Here is a 14,487-nt window from a genome sequence, read left to right as displayed (position 1 = left end):
GGCAAGCGGGGGCCACTCTTCATCGTGGTGCGCGGGCCTCTCACTATCGCGGCCTCTCTTGTTATGGAACACAGGCTCCAGACGCGCAGGCTCAGTAGTTGTGGCTCACGGGCCTAGTTGCTCCGCGGCATGTGGGATCTTCCCAGACCAGGGCTCGAACCCATGTCCCCTGCATTAGCAGGCAGATTCTCAACCACTGCGCCACCAGGGAAGCCCGCCATATTCTTTTTTTAGCCTTATTAAGTTTTTCACGTGCCTGGGGCATTGGAAGCATGGTCTCAGAACCGAGGCCGACCTGAAATTGGATCCCAGCTCCCAGCTTACACGCTGGAGACCTTGACCTTTCCTCCGTTTTTCTGTTTGTTTTTTCAGAGCTTTTCTATCTTGATCTGTTAAAAATGACATAAGATAATTATGAAGGCAAACCGAAGAACTATGTTAAAGCAAATAGTGAATGGTAAGTGGCACCATGAGCCAATCAGTTGCTAAAAAAGAAACTTGGGCACCATCCTTGACTCGTCCCTCTCTCTCCAGTCCTGTCAATCCCTTCCTCTCCACTGTCACTCCCATTGCTTCATCCCAGGCCATTAGGCTCCCATCTCAAGTCTCACCCCCTTCCTAATGCATTCTCTGTGCTGCCACCATATTGTTCTTTCTCAACCACAAATGTGATCCTGTTGTCGCCCACACTGACTCCTTCAGTATCGCCCACTGTACTCAGGATAAAGTCAAGCAACTCATCACCTGGCTCCAGTACATCTACCTCTCCAGTCTCACCTCTGGCTCTATCATCCCCTATCCCTCTCCCTTCTTATCCCTCCCATAACTCTCTCTGCTCCAACCATACTGGACTATTTACAGTAGTTAATATTAGAATTAGAATTATCTAAGATTTTGTTTAAGTGCCACTTCTTCTTGAAAACCTTCCCTGACTCATCCCCTACCCCATCCAGTATGGGTTGAAAGCCCTTCCCAAAGTCTCCCAAAGCACCCCATGCTCCCCTCAATTATAGCACATATTTCTCTGGGGAGTCTTTTTTGTCTTTGTAATCCCGACACCTAGCACAGTGCTTGGCATGTGAGATGCACTTTGTGGTTGTGAATGAATAAATGAATGAACTCATACACTTAGCACAGGGTCAAATGCATAGCAAGCATTCAGTGGGTCTGCTTTCCTTTCCTTTTTCTCGAATAAGGTCCAGAATCAAAGGATTTCTGAAATGGTGACTGTTCTGCAGGAACTACTGTGAAGTTTTGTCCTCCTTTTATTCATCTCAAGACATAACTATCTACTTTTCACCCCTCTCCTTCCCATCTCTCTAAACACACACACACACACACACACACACACACACACACACACCACATCCCACAGAGGCATCTCTTAGCATCTCAGAGAGGTCCCTTAAACTGACTTTCCCTTCCATGGAACCTCTAGACACTGGACCCTTGGAATTCCCCAAGAGTCACTTGGGAAGCTTGTGAAAATACAGACGCCTGTGCCCCACCCTCCAGGCAAGTCTGGGGTGGATCACAGTGATTATAATTTTCAAAGCTCTCCCCAGAGTAATCCAGAAGATCTGCCAAAGTTAGGAACTACTGCCCACAGGTCAAACTAATGGTTTCAAACTCTAAAAGGAAACCCCACTCAGTGTGTGTCTCCTTCCCCTGGTGCCACTTGGCAGTAAGTCAGGCATGCCTGCTGCTGCCAAGAGAGGAAACAAAAAGGAAATGTGTATTTTTACTCATGTGCTTATTTATACCTTGTGTTGTTCCAAAACAATTTAGGGTGCCCTGGGACAATAAAAAAAATAGGAAATTATGGAACCTCACAAAGTTTATATCCATCAAATGGCCAGTACTTTCTAATGTAAAGAATTTGCTTCCTGTGACTTTGAACAAGATCCTTCTGCAATATCACATCTTTCTTTCCTGACATCATTCTTCACGAAGTTGTACAACTCTGGGACCATGATGCCTCCAAGGAAACTCAGCAGTTTCTTGTGCTGTCAGTTCGTATGTCTATGGCAGAGAAATGGGCTTCTTAGTTCTTACTTCTTCACTTTGATGCTGCCAACTTCATTTTGCAAATGTGATTTCCACAATCCAGTAGGAAGGTCTTCACCATGCCACCCTGAGCCCAGAGCCTATGACACTGACCAGGACTGACAGGATCCTGGATCCTGTCCTTGCCTCCTTCCCAAAATTCCCAAGTCCATGGGGATTTTGGATGATTTTTCTGGCAGAGTGACCAGGAATACTAGTCATACCTCTCAGTGCAGGGGCTCATTTCCTCCACTGCTGCATATTAATACCAAACCAGGACTACATGGTGTAGATGCTAGAAAGACTCTCCTTGACTTGAAAATCCCTCTATTGCCCCATTCTGACAGTGACACCAGCAATAAGCATGACCAAATGGGAAATTCCTCAAGCACACCAGTCTTGGTATAGCAAGACCCCAGCAACAGAAATTATATACCCGTTCTTGGGCCTTCCCCCACCCTAGTTAGGTGGCTGGAGAATGCTTTCTTCTAAATCCCTCCACTCCTAGCAATCCTCCTGACCCCACACTGTGATCTGTGGTCCCAGGGGGAAATCATTGTGCAATTTCACAAATCTCCTGCAATCAAGACCCAGCTACCAGTAGACCATGCATGAAATTCTTGGAGCAACTTCTCTACTCCTGTCCTATGAGGCCATTTTCCCATGACATGCCAATAGTTTCCAAACTGAAGTGGGTGTGTAGGGAAATATGCTCCCCCCACAGCCATCACACCCTGCTACTAGGCCATAAAACAGTGCTGCCTTGTGACTTACCTTTTTATTAGCCCCGCTATTTTTCCAGCCCCATCTCCTGAGAACTCTGGCCCTGGTCCAAAGGGGGAAGGATCAGATGCAATGAGGGTGCCAACTTCTTTTGATGCCCTTATTTTAGAAATTCCTCCTCAAGATGAGTTATTTCCTCATTTAGTAACTGCTTCCTACTGGAGCAGGGCTTGAGGGTGATACTTAGCCCCTAGGGCTTTAAGGCCAGGAAGCTGAGGATCAGCTGGGTAGCTCTGTCCAGTCATTTCTCCTCCTCACTCCTCACTAGGCTTTTTTTTTTTTTTTTTTTGGATGTTAGGAATACTACTCATGGGAGGTTATGTCTGAATTTGTGGTAGGCATGTATAGCTTAGGTCCTCATCCTACAATTTCTTTCATTCTGCTCCTTACCCCAACGTGTTAATACAAAACTAAACATTCATTCATTCATTCATCCATTCAACAAACATTCACTGAGAAGCTCGTATGTGCCAGGCACTGTTCTAGGTGCTTGATCTATTCAGTGAGCAAAATAGGTTAAAAAACTTTGCCCTCTAGGAGCTTCATCCTAGTGAGACAAACAATAAACAAACAAAATGCAAAAGTAAATTATATAGTAGGTAAGAATGCACACTGTAGAATTCATAGAACTGGGTAAGGGGGATCAGGAGCGAGAGAATAGGATGGGGCTGGGGAGCTGGGCGCAATTTAAATAGAATGGTCAGGGTACAGCTCACTGAGGGAGTGACAGTTGAGCAAGACTGGAACCAGGTGAGAGAAGAATATGAATGGAACAAAGTGAAAGAGGCAATGGCAACCAGATTACACAGGGTCTTGGAGGCCATTGACAGGCCTAGGATATTGTTTTTTACAAAATACATTCTCATACATTTAATATTTTCAACCTTGTAAAATAAGTTCCATAGTAAAAATAATAGAGACTTACAGATAATTCAAAACTCATTTTTAGCCAACACTGTCAATATATGTTTCCATGAAAATTGTATCAGCATATAAATAATGCTGATAGGTATGATTAGATTTTCATCTCTTTTCCCTTTCCACCCCTTCTTCAAGGCCCTGAATAATCCACCCATAGAACATCCACCCACACTGCTGAGGTTTCACTACAATTCTGAAGAATTGGCTTCAATTCTGGGGTCATGCAGAGATGAAATTTCATGGGGGGAAAGTTTGATCATTTAAAAAATCAAGTTTTCCATGTGTAGCCTTTTAGTTTGCTACAGAAGAATAATCCCTCCAGAGAAACAGGAAGCCCAAACTAGGAGCAGCCGTTAAAAACACTTGACAACTTGAAGAAACCAAGGAGCTATAAAGCCAGAGCCCACAGTCAATCCTTCAGCAAGTCCCATCAGCATTTCTCTCAAATATATCCAATCTAAATGCTTTGCCCCCACCCCCCGCAACACTGCCACTCAGTCCTTCAATCCTCACCTTGACTACAACAGCTCCTAAGTGGTATCTTACCATGCTGACCTCATTCCCTCCCTCCTGGAGAGGAGGAAACTAGATGAGCATGGTGCTAGAGAAGATTGGCAGGACCAGCTGGTTTTGGATGGCCCTTGAAAGCCACATGAGGAGTTTGGATTTTTTTCTGAGTGACATGGGAAACCACTCAGAAAACTGGAAACTGTGGAGTTGTGATCTGGGAAATAACGTGATTCGATTTAAGTTTCTTTTAAAAAGCTCTCTGGTTGCTGCTTGGGGAATTGACTGCAGTAGGAGCCAAAGCAGGGACACCAGCCAGGAGGCTGCTATAGCAGAAGAAGTGAAGTAAGACCTTGAGGCTCTCTTGTTTTGCCTTGAAAACGCCAATCTCCTTCCTACCCCTTTGCTCTTCCTGTACCCTTGGACTTGAATACTGTTTCCCAGATCGTCAAATACCTCATTTCTCTCCATTTATTCCTGCCTTAACTTAGATGTCACCTCCACAGAGGCTTTCACTGACCACTGCGTCAAAGACAGCTTCCATCTCTGCTGATCATTCTCCATCCTCTCACCTTTTTTCCTCCTACTATTTATTATTACCTAATATTTTACACAGTATATATCTTTGGTTGTTGTTTAGTCTTATCTCTTCCACAAGAGTTTACATTCTATGGGAGCAGGGACCTTGTCTCTCTTCTTTGCCTGGCACAAATAAAAGTAAGTGAGACTCAATAAATATTTGCTGCATGCATGGGTGGATGGATAGATGAATACATTTATCTGTTTATAGCATGGTCTGAAACAAGTTAAATGAGACCAAGTTCTATTTCTTAGAAAACACTTATATTTCCAGAAAAAGGAAATAATGTGTAAAAAGCACCAAAGATTGTTGGTGTATGATAATTATTTTTATTGAGGGTTCACTATATTCTTGGCAGTACTATGAGTTTTACTTAGTTTGTCTGATTTAATCTTTCAGCAGCCTTAAGAAGTAATAGATTTTATTATCCTGATTTTTAGATGAGGAAACTGAAACTTGGATACCTACCCATTATGGACTCAGGAACACTTGTAAATTCATTGCCTTCCAATTCTGAGAAGCCCTTGAAAGGTGGCTTTAGCCTTGAAAAAGAGAAGTTGCTGATAGGCTTGTTTAAAATCCGAGAAGTTGTTACAGTTTTAAAGCCTAAATTGGACCTGGTGTCAGCTGATCCGACAACCTTCCCTTTTTTTAATCCCGGGTAATCCGGTAATCTCCCAGTAATGAGCAGAGCATGTACACTCCATTAATACTGGGTGCAATTAGACGCCGCTGCCTCAGCCTCACGTGCCCAGCAGGAAGCCATAATTGACAATACAGATCTGAGTGGGGCAGCATGGTCACAGGCTGGTCACCTTTCTTGTCCGTCTTCCTCATGGAACTTGCTGCACTGATTTACTGCTCACCTCTTCTTTGACCAGTGACTAATGCCCTGGACTGGACGTTCCTAAGTGTAATTCTGTTCCTAACCCAGATGATTGCTGAGGTGAGTTATAAACACCCCACTGCATCTCACCTGAAAATTTACACAGAATTCCCTCTCTATTTTTCACTCCCACGATGGGCTAATACCCCCCAAATGTGTGAAGCTCCTCATAGGAAGGACGTGTGTAGAGTCAAAGTTAATATTGTGAGTCTCAAATTCAGAATTTAAAAAGGCACTGGGAGAAGTAAATATTTGTAGATCTACTGCATCCTTAACAATGTAGTCATAATATGATCAATTTTATTTTCATCAAAAATTTTTTCTTTTGTTTCTAATCACAGAGACAGGAAAGATCCCCTTCCTGAAAATATTGGCTATGTACAATTTAGTTATAATTTTAGGTTATCCACAACTGGAATTTGATGTTTATATTTGTCCCTTTGAGTATTAATGAGATCGTTTATATTTCTGTCTAGTATCCTAATAACATTAGCCTGTCTCCCCCTGCCCCACCTTGTATGAATTAGAGACCAGCTGATTCACCTCTTCCCACCTTTAGGGCTTTTCTAAAGATTTTATCGTAAAGGAGTTACCTTTTATAAAGATTTGGCATCTTTTTTTTCTTTCTTTCTTTCTTTTTTTTTTTTTTTTTTGCTCCCCTTTCATTAGGAAAACAGCAATGGATTATTTTCAGAGATACACATTGATTTGTAGGAAGGCAGTCTAAGAAGCAATTTGTTCAAGAGCAGAGATTGTCGTCTGTACAGAAAATTGTACCAAGATCTCTTTCCAGGATAAATTAGGGAGATATGTGGGTCTTATCCTGCACATCTAATGGGTACAAATCTTTCTTTTACTTCAGGGCCTGAGGCTGTTTACAAATAAACACAGACCAAGGTGATATTCTGCCCAAGATAGCACTATGATGGGAGCTACAGAGTCTTTTGGTTAATGACCTATTTGAAAAAATGCACCACCACACATACACTTGATTCAGGGACAGAATGCAATGCCAAGTTGTGTGGCCCAGTACTGAGTACTATGATGAAAGCCCTTCACAATGGTTTCCAAAGAATGGGAACCAGAAACACTAAAGTCATACTTTCACAGAGCTATAAGAGAAGGGAGTACTAGCAATGAGCCTCCATGGAAAAAGGCTGCCCTGGCTCCATGGCCCTAACTAAGCACAGCCCTGGGAACCATTAGAGAGGGGCTCTGGCAGATCTCAACTGACACATGAGTGAATGGCAGGAGGCAAGGGAAGGAAACTGGGGCCTACCCCAAGTCAGACTTCAGCGATGCAAGGCCATTACATATATATACACACACACACACACACACACACACACACACCATTAACTGTCTTTAGGAAGGCACAGTTCACATTTTACTGATAAGCAAATATCATAACAGTAAATTGTCTCCTCTTCTCATAGAGATGGAAAAGATGTAAGCTCTTTAAAAGGAACAAAGGAGGTAGAGACCTGAACTCCCAGGTCTGAAGGTGCTCTGTGAATGACTGGTTGATGGACACAATCAGCTTTTGGTTTCACTGTATTTGTTGTGCTTCAAGGAGCTCTGAGCATGTTACTTAGCATACCTCTGCAGGGAAGGTATATCAGCAAAGGGCCAAGGTGGAAGGATGAAGTACAATTCTAAGTTAGTCAATTTTCTTCCTTAAAATTACTCCCTCTCCCCACACCCAGCATCAGTAATTCTGGGTCCTCTCCCACAACTCTGTCAGGCTCAGTCAACCCCAGCTTCATCACCTTTTCCCTTCACATTGGTGGTTTCCAATTCAGCGGTGCTCTCCCCCTGAATGTTCTTATGGCTGGATCTTTCCTATCATCCAATAGGAGCTAAAATGTCACCTTCTAAGAGAGAACCTCCCTGACCACACTGTCTAAAAATTACTTTTTTATTCTGTAAATACCTTGTTTATTTCCCTCATTGCCCTTTTTCTAACCTGAAATTCTTTTTTAGATGTTTAATGCCTCTCTCCCCCTTTGAACATAAGCACTTTTATACGAGGGCCCATTTCTTCTTTATCGCCATCCTCCACTCAACTCAGTGACTGGCATGTAGAAAATATTCAATAAATATTTACTGAAGGAATGAAAAGACTTAGCTGAAGTCTCACCTTTTCCATTTCAGTCCACAGTGGTCTTTCCCTTTGCTGGGAAGTAAAGATCTTGAAATGCATCCACATCGTGCAGTACTTCATTATAGGGTCTTGATGGTACATCGGTCATGTCATCTTACCTCATTTATATGCTATTGGAATTAAGGATCAGATTTTCTACTCTTCTTTTTTCCCAAACCCCCCCCCCCACCACTGGCATAGATCTAGATTCACTTGTCTTGAAGCCTATGTAACAGAAATGTTAGCTCTGGGGAGAACAGTCCTTTCCCCCAGAGTGGTCCTTCCCCCATAAAGCCCTCTAGAGAGCTGCAGACCTAATGCTCAGATACTGCTCTAAGAACATGATGTGAAACCCCAGGCCTTGGGTTCAGAGTGTCAGGAGCCAGCTATCACCTTCAGGAGAACGGGTTTGCTTGTGGAAGTCTTGAACTTCTTATAAACATTGCTCATTTCAGGCATACAGTGAAAAAGCTAAACAGCTCTAAGAGCTGATTGTAAATTATTGCAGATTTCCTCCTGTTGCTTTCAGATTATTTGTTTAAAAGGGTCTGGTAAATACCAGATCTTTATTATGATGACAAATGTCCTGCCAAAAGAAGAGGGAAAAAAGCTCTTTCAAAATTATTCTGCACAGTAATACAGGTAGCTCTGCCCAGCAGAGCAGACTCCCCCACCCCCAGGCAGCCTGTCACTTCTAAGCCTTGGAAAGAGGTCTTTTTAAGATTAGGACTTGCTTTCAAAATTGCTTTGACTAAGAAGCCAATGCCTGTTGTCTTGCTGACATTTGCTCCGTGTTGTCAATCTTTGGTTGACAAAGCAAAATGACCCCCAAATCCAGAATCCAAATGAATAATTCAAGCATTAAACTTTAGAATATATGTTTGATTCTTCAAGATAGGGAGTCCCACCACCTGTCAGATGCTTTGGACGGGATAAGGCAGAAAGAAGAAGGCAGTGTACAAAATGCAAAAAAAAAAAAATCATTTAGTTGAGCATCAACTCCAGATTTCCAATTCAGCCAAAATGGGAATTCAGAGACCTGGCTCAATTTTAACTAGAGAAAAAAATGGCAAAAGGAAAGGAAAGAAGCATTCGTTTTTCATCAGAGCCTTAATCATGCAAGATATCCTAAAATCTCAATTCTAGTGAACAAATATTTTCAAGACTTTATTTGTGGTGTGCTCTCTAGATAGCATCACACACATACACATGCAAACATACCACCACCACCGCATGTCTCGGAGATCAAATTAATATCTCACTCTGTCAGTAACTCTGATCAATTCCTAAACTACTTTTGCTCTGGAGAGTCCCTCAAGGAATCTAAGTTGAGCTTAACTTTGAAAACATTAACGCAGTCTCATATCCCTATGAAATAAAACTTTATACTGAGTGGATATAAAATAAAAATGAAGTAATGAAAAAAATAATTGTGCTGTTTTTGAGCGCTGCTGTGAACTGAATTGTATCCCCTTGAAATCCATATGTTGAATCCCTAACTGCCAGTGTGACTGTATTTGGAGATAGGGCCTATAAGGAGGCTATTAAGGTTAAATAAGGCCATAGAGTGGGACCTTAATCCAATAAATCTGGTGTACTTATAAGAACTAGCGTCCTTTTAAGAAATATCTGAGAACTCTCTTCTCTCCCCATGCACAGAGGAAAGGCCACACGAGAACTCAGTCAGAAGGCAGGCACCTGCAAGGCAAGAAGAGAGGCTTCACCAGAAACCAACCCTGACAGCACATTGATTTTGGACTTCTAACCTTCCAGAACTGTGAGAAAATAAATTTATGTTATGTCACCTAGTCAGTGGTATTCTGTATGGCAGCCCAAGCAAACTAAGACAAGCACTCACTCTTGCTTAGTGATTACCAAGTATTTCATATGCATTATCTCTTTTAATCTTCATAATAAACCCTGTGAGTTAGGCACTATTATTATCTTCATTCTAAACACGAGGAAACTGAGACATAGAAGGGTTATGTAACTTGCCCAAAGTCACACACGGTGTCAGACCTCTCTGACTCCAGATGGTATTAGAATAAGTAAATGAAAATAAATATCTTTAAGATAAATCAAGCCTTAAAACTTTAAATATTATGGCTCACGTGTGTCATTTATTCCTTCCATTGATATTCCCGGATTTTTGTCAGTTGTGCTAAATTGAACTTAACTTGCGTTAATAATCCCAACCTAAATTAACCAATGTAATGAGCTCATAATGCTCACATTTAATCAATACCCACTAGGGAACAGTTACATTATCATTTTTCTCACACTGTTTTGCCTTTAGGGATGGTATAATCTGTTATTGAGTATAAAGTAGTAGGTGGATTTAAATCTTTTTATTAAGCAATGCTGTCAAGTACTACAGTTATAGCTGCAAATCTTGACTCATCTGGTGAGAAATGTGCTCTGGATTCTAAGTCTGTTCTTCTTTAGTGCCTATAATTTAATGGGAGGAACAAGACGATAACGAAAAATGTCTTGAAATATCTATTTTTATTTAGTGTACCATTTATTTTCCAAGAATGCGAATTAGTTATATAGTTTTCATACATGGAGAACCCATGGAAAATAGGAACTTTGAGAATGTAATCTATTGGCAGGACACCAGAATGGTGATATACCCAGACTTGGAGTTATGCAAATATTGGCTCTGTTTATAGTATTACTACTTACCACTAGTGTATCCCAGACAAGTTACTTAACCCCTCTCTACCTCAGTTTCATCATGTATAAAGTACAATTAATATATCAACTTCAAAAATGAATATAAGAATTAAATAGAATGATGTTTATAGAGAGCTCAGCATTCTGCCTGGCAAGTATTAATACTACATGTTCAATAAATGCTAGCCGTAGTTATTGACATCTGAATCAGGTGGGGTTTTCTTCCGCAATTTATTTATGTAGTCATTCAGCATCCTGGAAAAACTCCTGTTTGGCTCATGGGTATAATCGAAACAGATCCTGTGGGTACATTCAAGGTACTTTCAAGCCATCAGAAGATATAATATGAGAAGTGGGGGGGGGAGGGGAACAGAGCTAGAAGTAGGAAAAAAAACATTTTTCAAAATGAAGAACTGTTATTTTCTAGCTCCCAAGAGACTTTTCAACAATAAACAGCAAAAAGTAGGAGATGATTACACTTTACACAAGAGACAGCTATTTATAAAGGAGTTTTAAATGATACACAACAAACACTATTGGGTCCACCAACACAATAGACAGGGGTGCAAGCTGGTCTGTAGTTAATGCAGATGCCTTAGGAAATACCACAGAAAGTCACTAGAATGAGCTTGAACCCCAGTTACATAGACCCAGACATTAGACTAGCACCAGCTAAAGGCCTGGGAAGCCCCAGGCTTAACTAACAGAAATTGGTCAAGTAGCAAACACATGTAAACCGTGACCCTCAGCGTGGCTGCTGTTGTCCAAAAGAGCTCAGGTTGCCCTGACATCAAATCATCACCCCAGTGACCCCAGTGGGAGAGGACAGACTGGTGAAAGGCTTCAAAGGATAAGGTCAGAAAAGCCTAGCTTTGACTTAAGTTATGTGGCAATGACAGTTAACTAATCCCCAAAATCTGTTTCCCCTTCATGGTCTGGAGTTGTGGCAACATAGGTTGTGCAGCCAGGAAGATAATTTCTTAGCCAGGAAGATAATTGCATCTTGGCAATGCGATGTACCTGAGTTCTAGCTAACGGGGGGTCGGGGGGCTGGGTATGAGTAGAAGTGATGTGTGCTACTTCTAGGCCCACTCGTAAAACCTCCCACACTTGCCCTATTCTCCTCCAGCCACCAGACAGAAAAAACCACCATGATGACCTTGGAAACTAAATGCTAAAGATTGCAGAGACTCCAGATATCAATACCTGGGTCCCTGAATGATGAGGAACACCCCCTCCTCCCCACTCCCCATTTGCCTTAAACAACTCAGGACATTTTATGGGTGAGAAACAAACTTCTATTGTGTGTGAACCCTTACACATTTTAGTACCTGCTTGTTATAGCAGCTAGCGTTATCCTAACTAGCACAAATTATAAATATTTGGCATGTGAATATTGCTAGATAGAGAGAGCACAGGAATTTAAACACTTTTTCTGTTCTGTGTTCTGTTTTCTTTTTCTATTCTGATCTTTGCCTTCAATTCCTCAAAGCCATAATTAGCATTAGAATATTGCCACTTTATTGAAATGTAGTGGGAATGAATAAAATGATACCTGACCTACCACTCTGAGCTCCCTGGGGTAAAAAGTATAGTAAATTAAGTATAGTATATACACAATCAGGTTTTAAGGTACCTATTAAACACAAATCGAGTAGAAATCAAGTTATGTAAAACTTAAAGTTATCTAAAACCCAAGAATCCCAAGCCACCCCATTATGTACACAAGTGAGTGTGAGCAGCATTATCTTGTATATTAAACAGGTAAAATTAGCTTTACTCCTCCTTGAGTTGCCTTAATAACTAAGAAGAGTCAGTCACTATGCAATAACAATCTCTTTCATAGAAATGTAAACCTCTGGGTTTGGTGTTAGACATATGTAAATCTGTGTAATCTTTCTGTCAAAGGTAGTGGCAACCTAACAGTGTTTCTGTGGTTGTTAGTCAGAGATGGCAGTCACTAATGGTGTCTCTAGCCTTTTGTGCTGATTTTAAAGACTAGAAGTATATTTTGAGCATATTTCTAATTAATTTGATTTTATAGTAATATCTGTTAAAGGTGATCTTACATTATGTTTGATCCAAGTTTCATAAAGGAAGACAAACACATGGTAGCTTAAAGTTAGGCTGAAGTTAGCCAAAATTGGAAGATGAATTATTCGTCACATGATGATCTAAACTTAGGAAAATCCCCAATCCTAGAACTTTAGCTAAGTTTAGCACCAAGTCATTCAAGATGTATCCCTTCATGCCTATAGTTTCTTTACACTGCCATGATTCATTCATTCACAAATACTTACTGTGCCCCTGAACTTGAAGCTGGGGATTCAAAGATGCCTAAGGTACAGTCTTTGTCCTCACAGAGACACAGTCTAATAGAGAAGACAGTCATATAAATATGTGACCATAAGGCACAGCAATATATCTAATACAGCTGTGCACAGTGCCTAAATGCATCTCAAGCTCCATCATTGGATCATAGAGTATTATGGGATAGGAGCTAAGGGGAAATGTTGTATATTTTGCCATCTGTGCTGCAAATTTAATCTGAGGCTCTAAGGTTGATGAGTTCACCTCAACTGTCCATTGTTCTGTTTCAACCTGGCCAGCCAGCATAACACTATGGCCCTTTCTTATGATCTAGAAATTTTAGATGCTCAAGTGAAGAGGCTGCCATCTTGAACTGGCCAAAATTCATGTCATTCTCAGAAGTGAAAAGTCTTATTTACATGATTTATGGCCTTTGATCCATCACTCTACCAAAGTGTTAAAAGCCCAATGTCCCCTCCTGTTTTTCTTTTACATATTCATACTTGGGCCAGAAAATATTGGTGAGAATATAGAGGCACTGAAGTAAGTGGTAGCCATCTGGCCTGGCCAACTTCTAAAAAAAAAATTCCTGTAGAAGATAAGGCCTTCTTTGGATGACACCTGTGCCCCAGGGAAATTGACATATTATTATGAGCAAGAGAAAAAAGTCATTTTACCACATGGGAGTAATTGTTAGCAGTCAAGAGATCATGTAAGACACAGCAGTTGTGGATTTTAAGGGCAAGATTCCAGACCATGATATAAGCCCAGTTGTCTGTCCAAGGTTAATGGGGTAATGTCCTTGCTTACTTCAGCTCAGAGCTTCATTTACTTTGTAAACTCTGAGTATAGGTTCTGTCTTTTGTCTGTAGGAGTCAGGATTTAGTGTTCTGAAGGGGACCAAAGGATTTAAAGTTTAATGGAGTGTTTGTCCCTCTTTTCGGCAGGCTACAAACACATCTCCCTTTCGAACACACCCCTCTTAAAAGAGACCCGGAGAGGTGAGAATCTTTGCTGACAAATATAATAAATTCTTACGTTGTTTAGAGAGATTTGTCAGGCATTGTGTTATGAGACTACCTGGCCTACCTGCAGCTGTGCTTACTACTACTGAAGCATAAGGTTTAAATCATCAAGTTTCATGAGGCCGGTAAGTGCTGCATAGTATTTTTCATTGAGGCGCTCTCTATTCTGTACAAACTGCCAAAATGGCTGCCAGTTTTTTAAGAAAAGCCATTCAAATGAGTTTGGCCTTGTGGGGTGGGGATGAGGGGGGATCCATCATATATCAAGGCAGTGAATTGATTGACTCCATTTTTACTTTTCAACCAAATGTTTTGGCAGCCTGCAGAGGAGGATCAGACAAGCTGTCCTGGTTGAATGCTATTGTCATCAGAGTGAAGGAGGCTAGTTTCAATGGCTGCAGTGCCATGTTCAACATCTGTTTGCTTGGGAGCAAAATGATTATCGTCGGAGAGCAGCAAAGTTCAACTGCAAATTTTGTATGATATTTACAAAATATCCCTTGCTCTATGAAGATACTGACTGAGATGACAGTGGAGCTACAGGATAAGTCCTTGAGAGAAGCAGCTTCAGAGAACCAGGTGTACCAACAGATTGCCCACTGCCCTGCAA

General features: G+C 41.3%; 1 long non-coding RNA gene across 1 annotated transcript; it reads left to right on the top strand.

The window, feature by feature from the left end:
- The first annotated feature begins 412 nt into the window (after positions 1-412).
- Positions 413-14,226, top strand: LOC133096248 (uncharacterized). Its single transcript, XR_009701759.1, has 4 exons — positions 413-457; positions 9,526-9,643; positions 13,800-13,853; positions 14,197-14,226. It is a non-coding gene; the product is annotated as an uncharacterized LOC133096248 (long non-coding RNA).
- The last annotated feature ends 261 nt before the right edge of the window (positions 14,227-14,487 follow it).

Source organism: Eubalaena glacialis, chromosome 8 (genome assembly GCF_028564815.1).
Source record: "Eubalaena glacialis isolate mEubGla1 chromosome 8, mEubGla1.1.hap2.+ XY, whole genome shotgun sequence".
In the NCBI taxonomy this organism is placed as follows: Eukaryota; Metazoa; Chordata; class Mammalia; order Artiodactyla; family Balaenidae; genus Eubalaena; species Eubalaena glacialis.
This window is presented reverse-complemented; position numbering and strand designations above follow the sequence as displayed.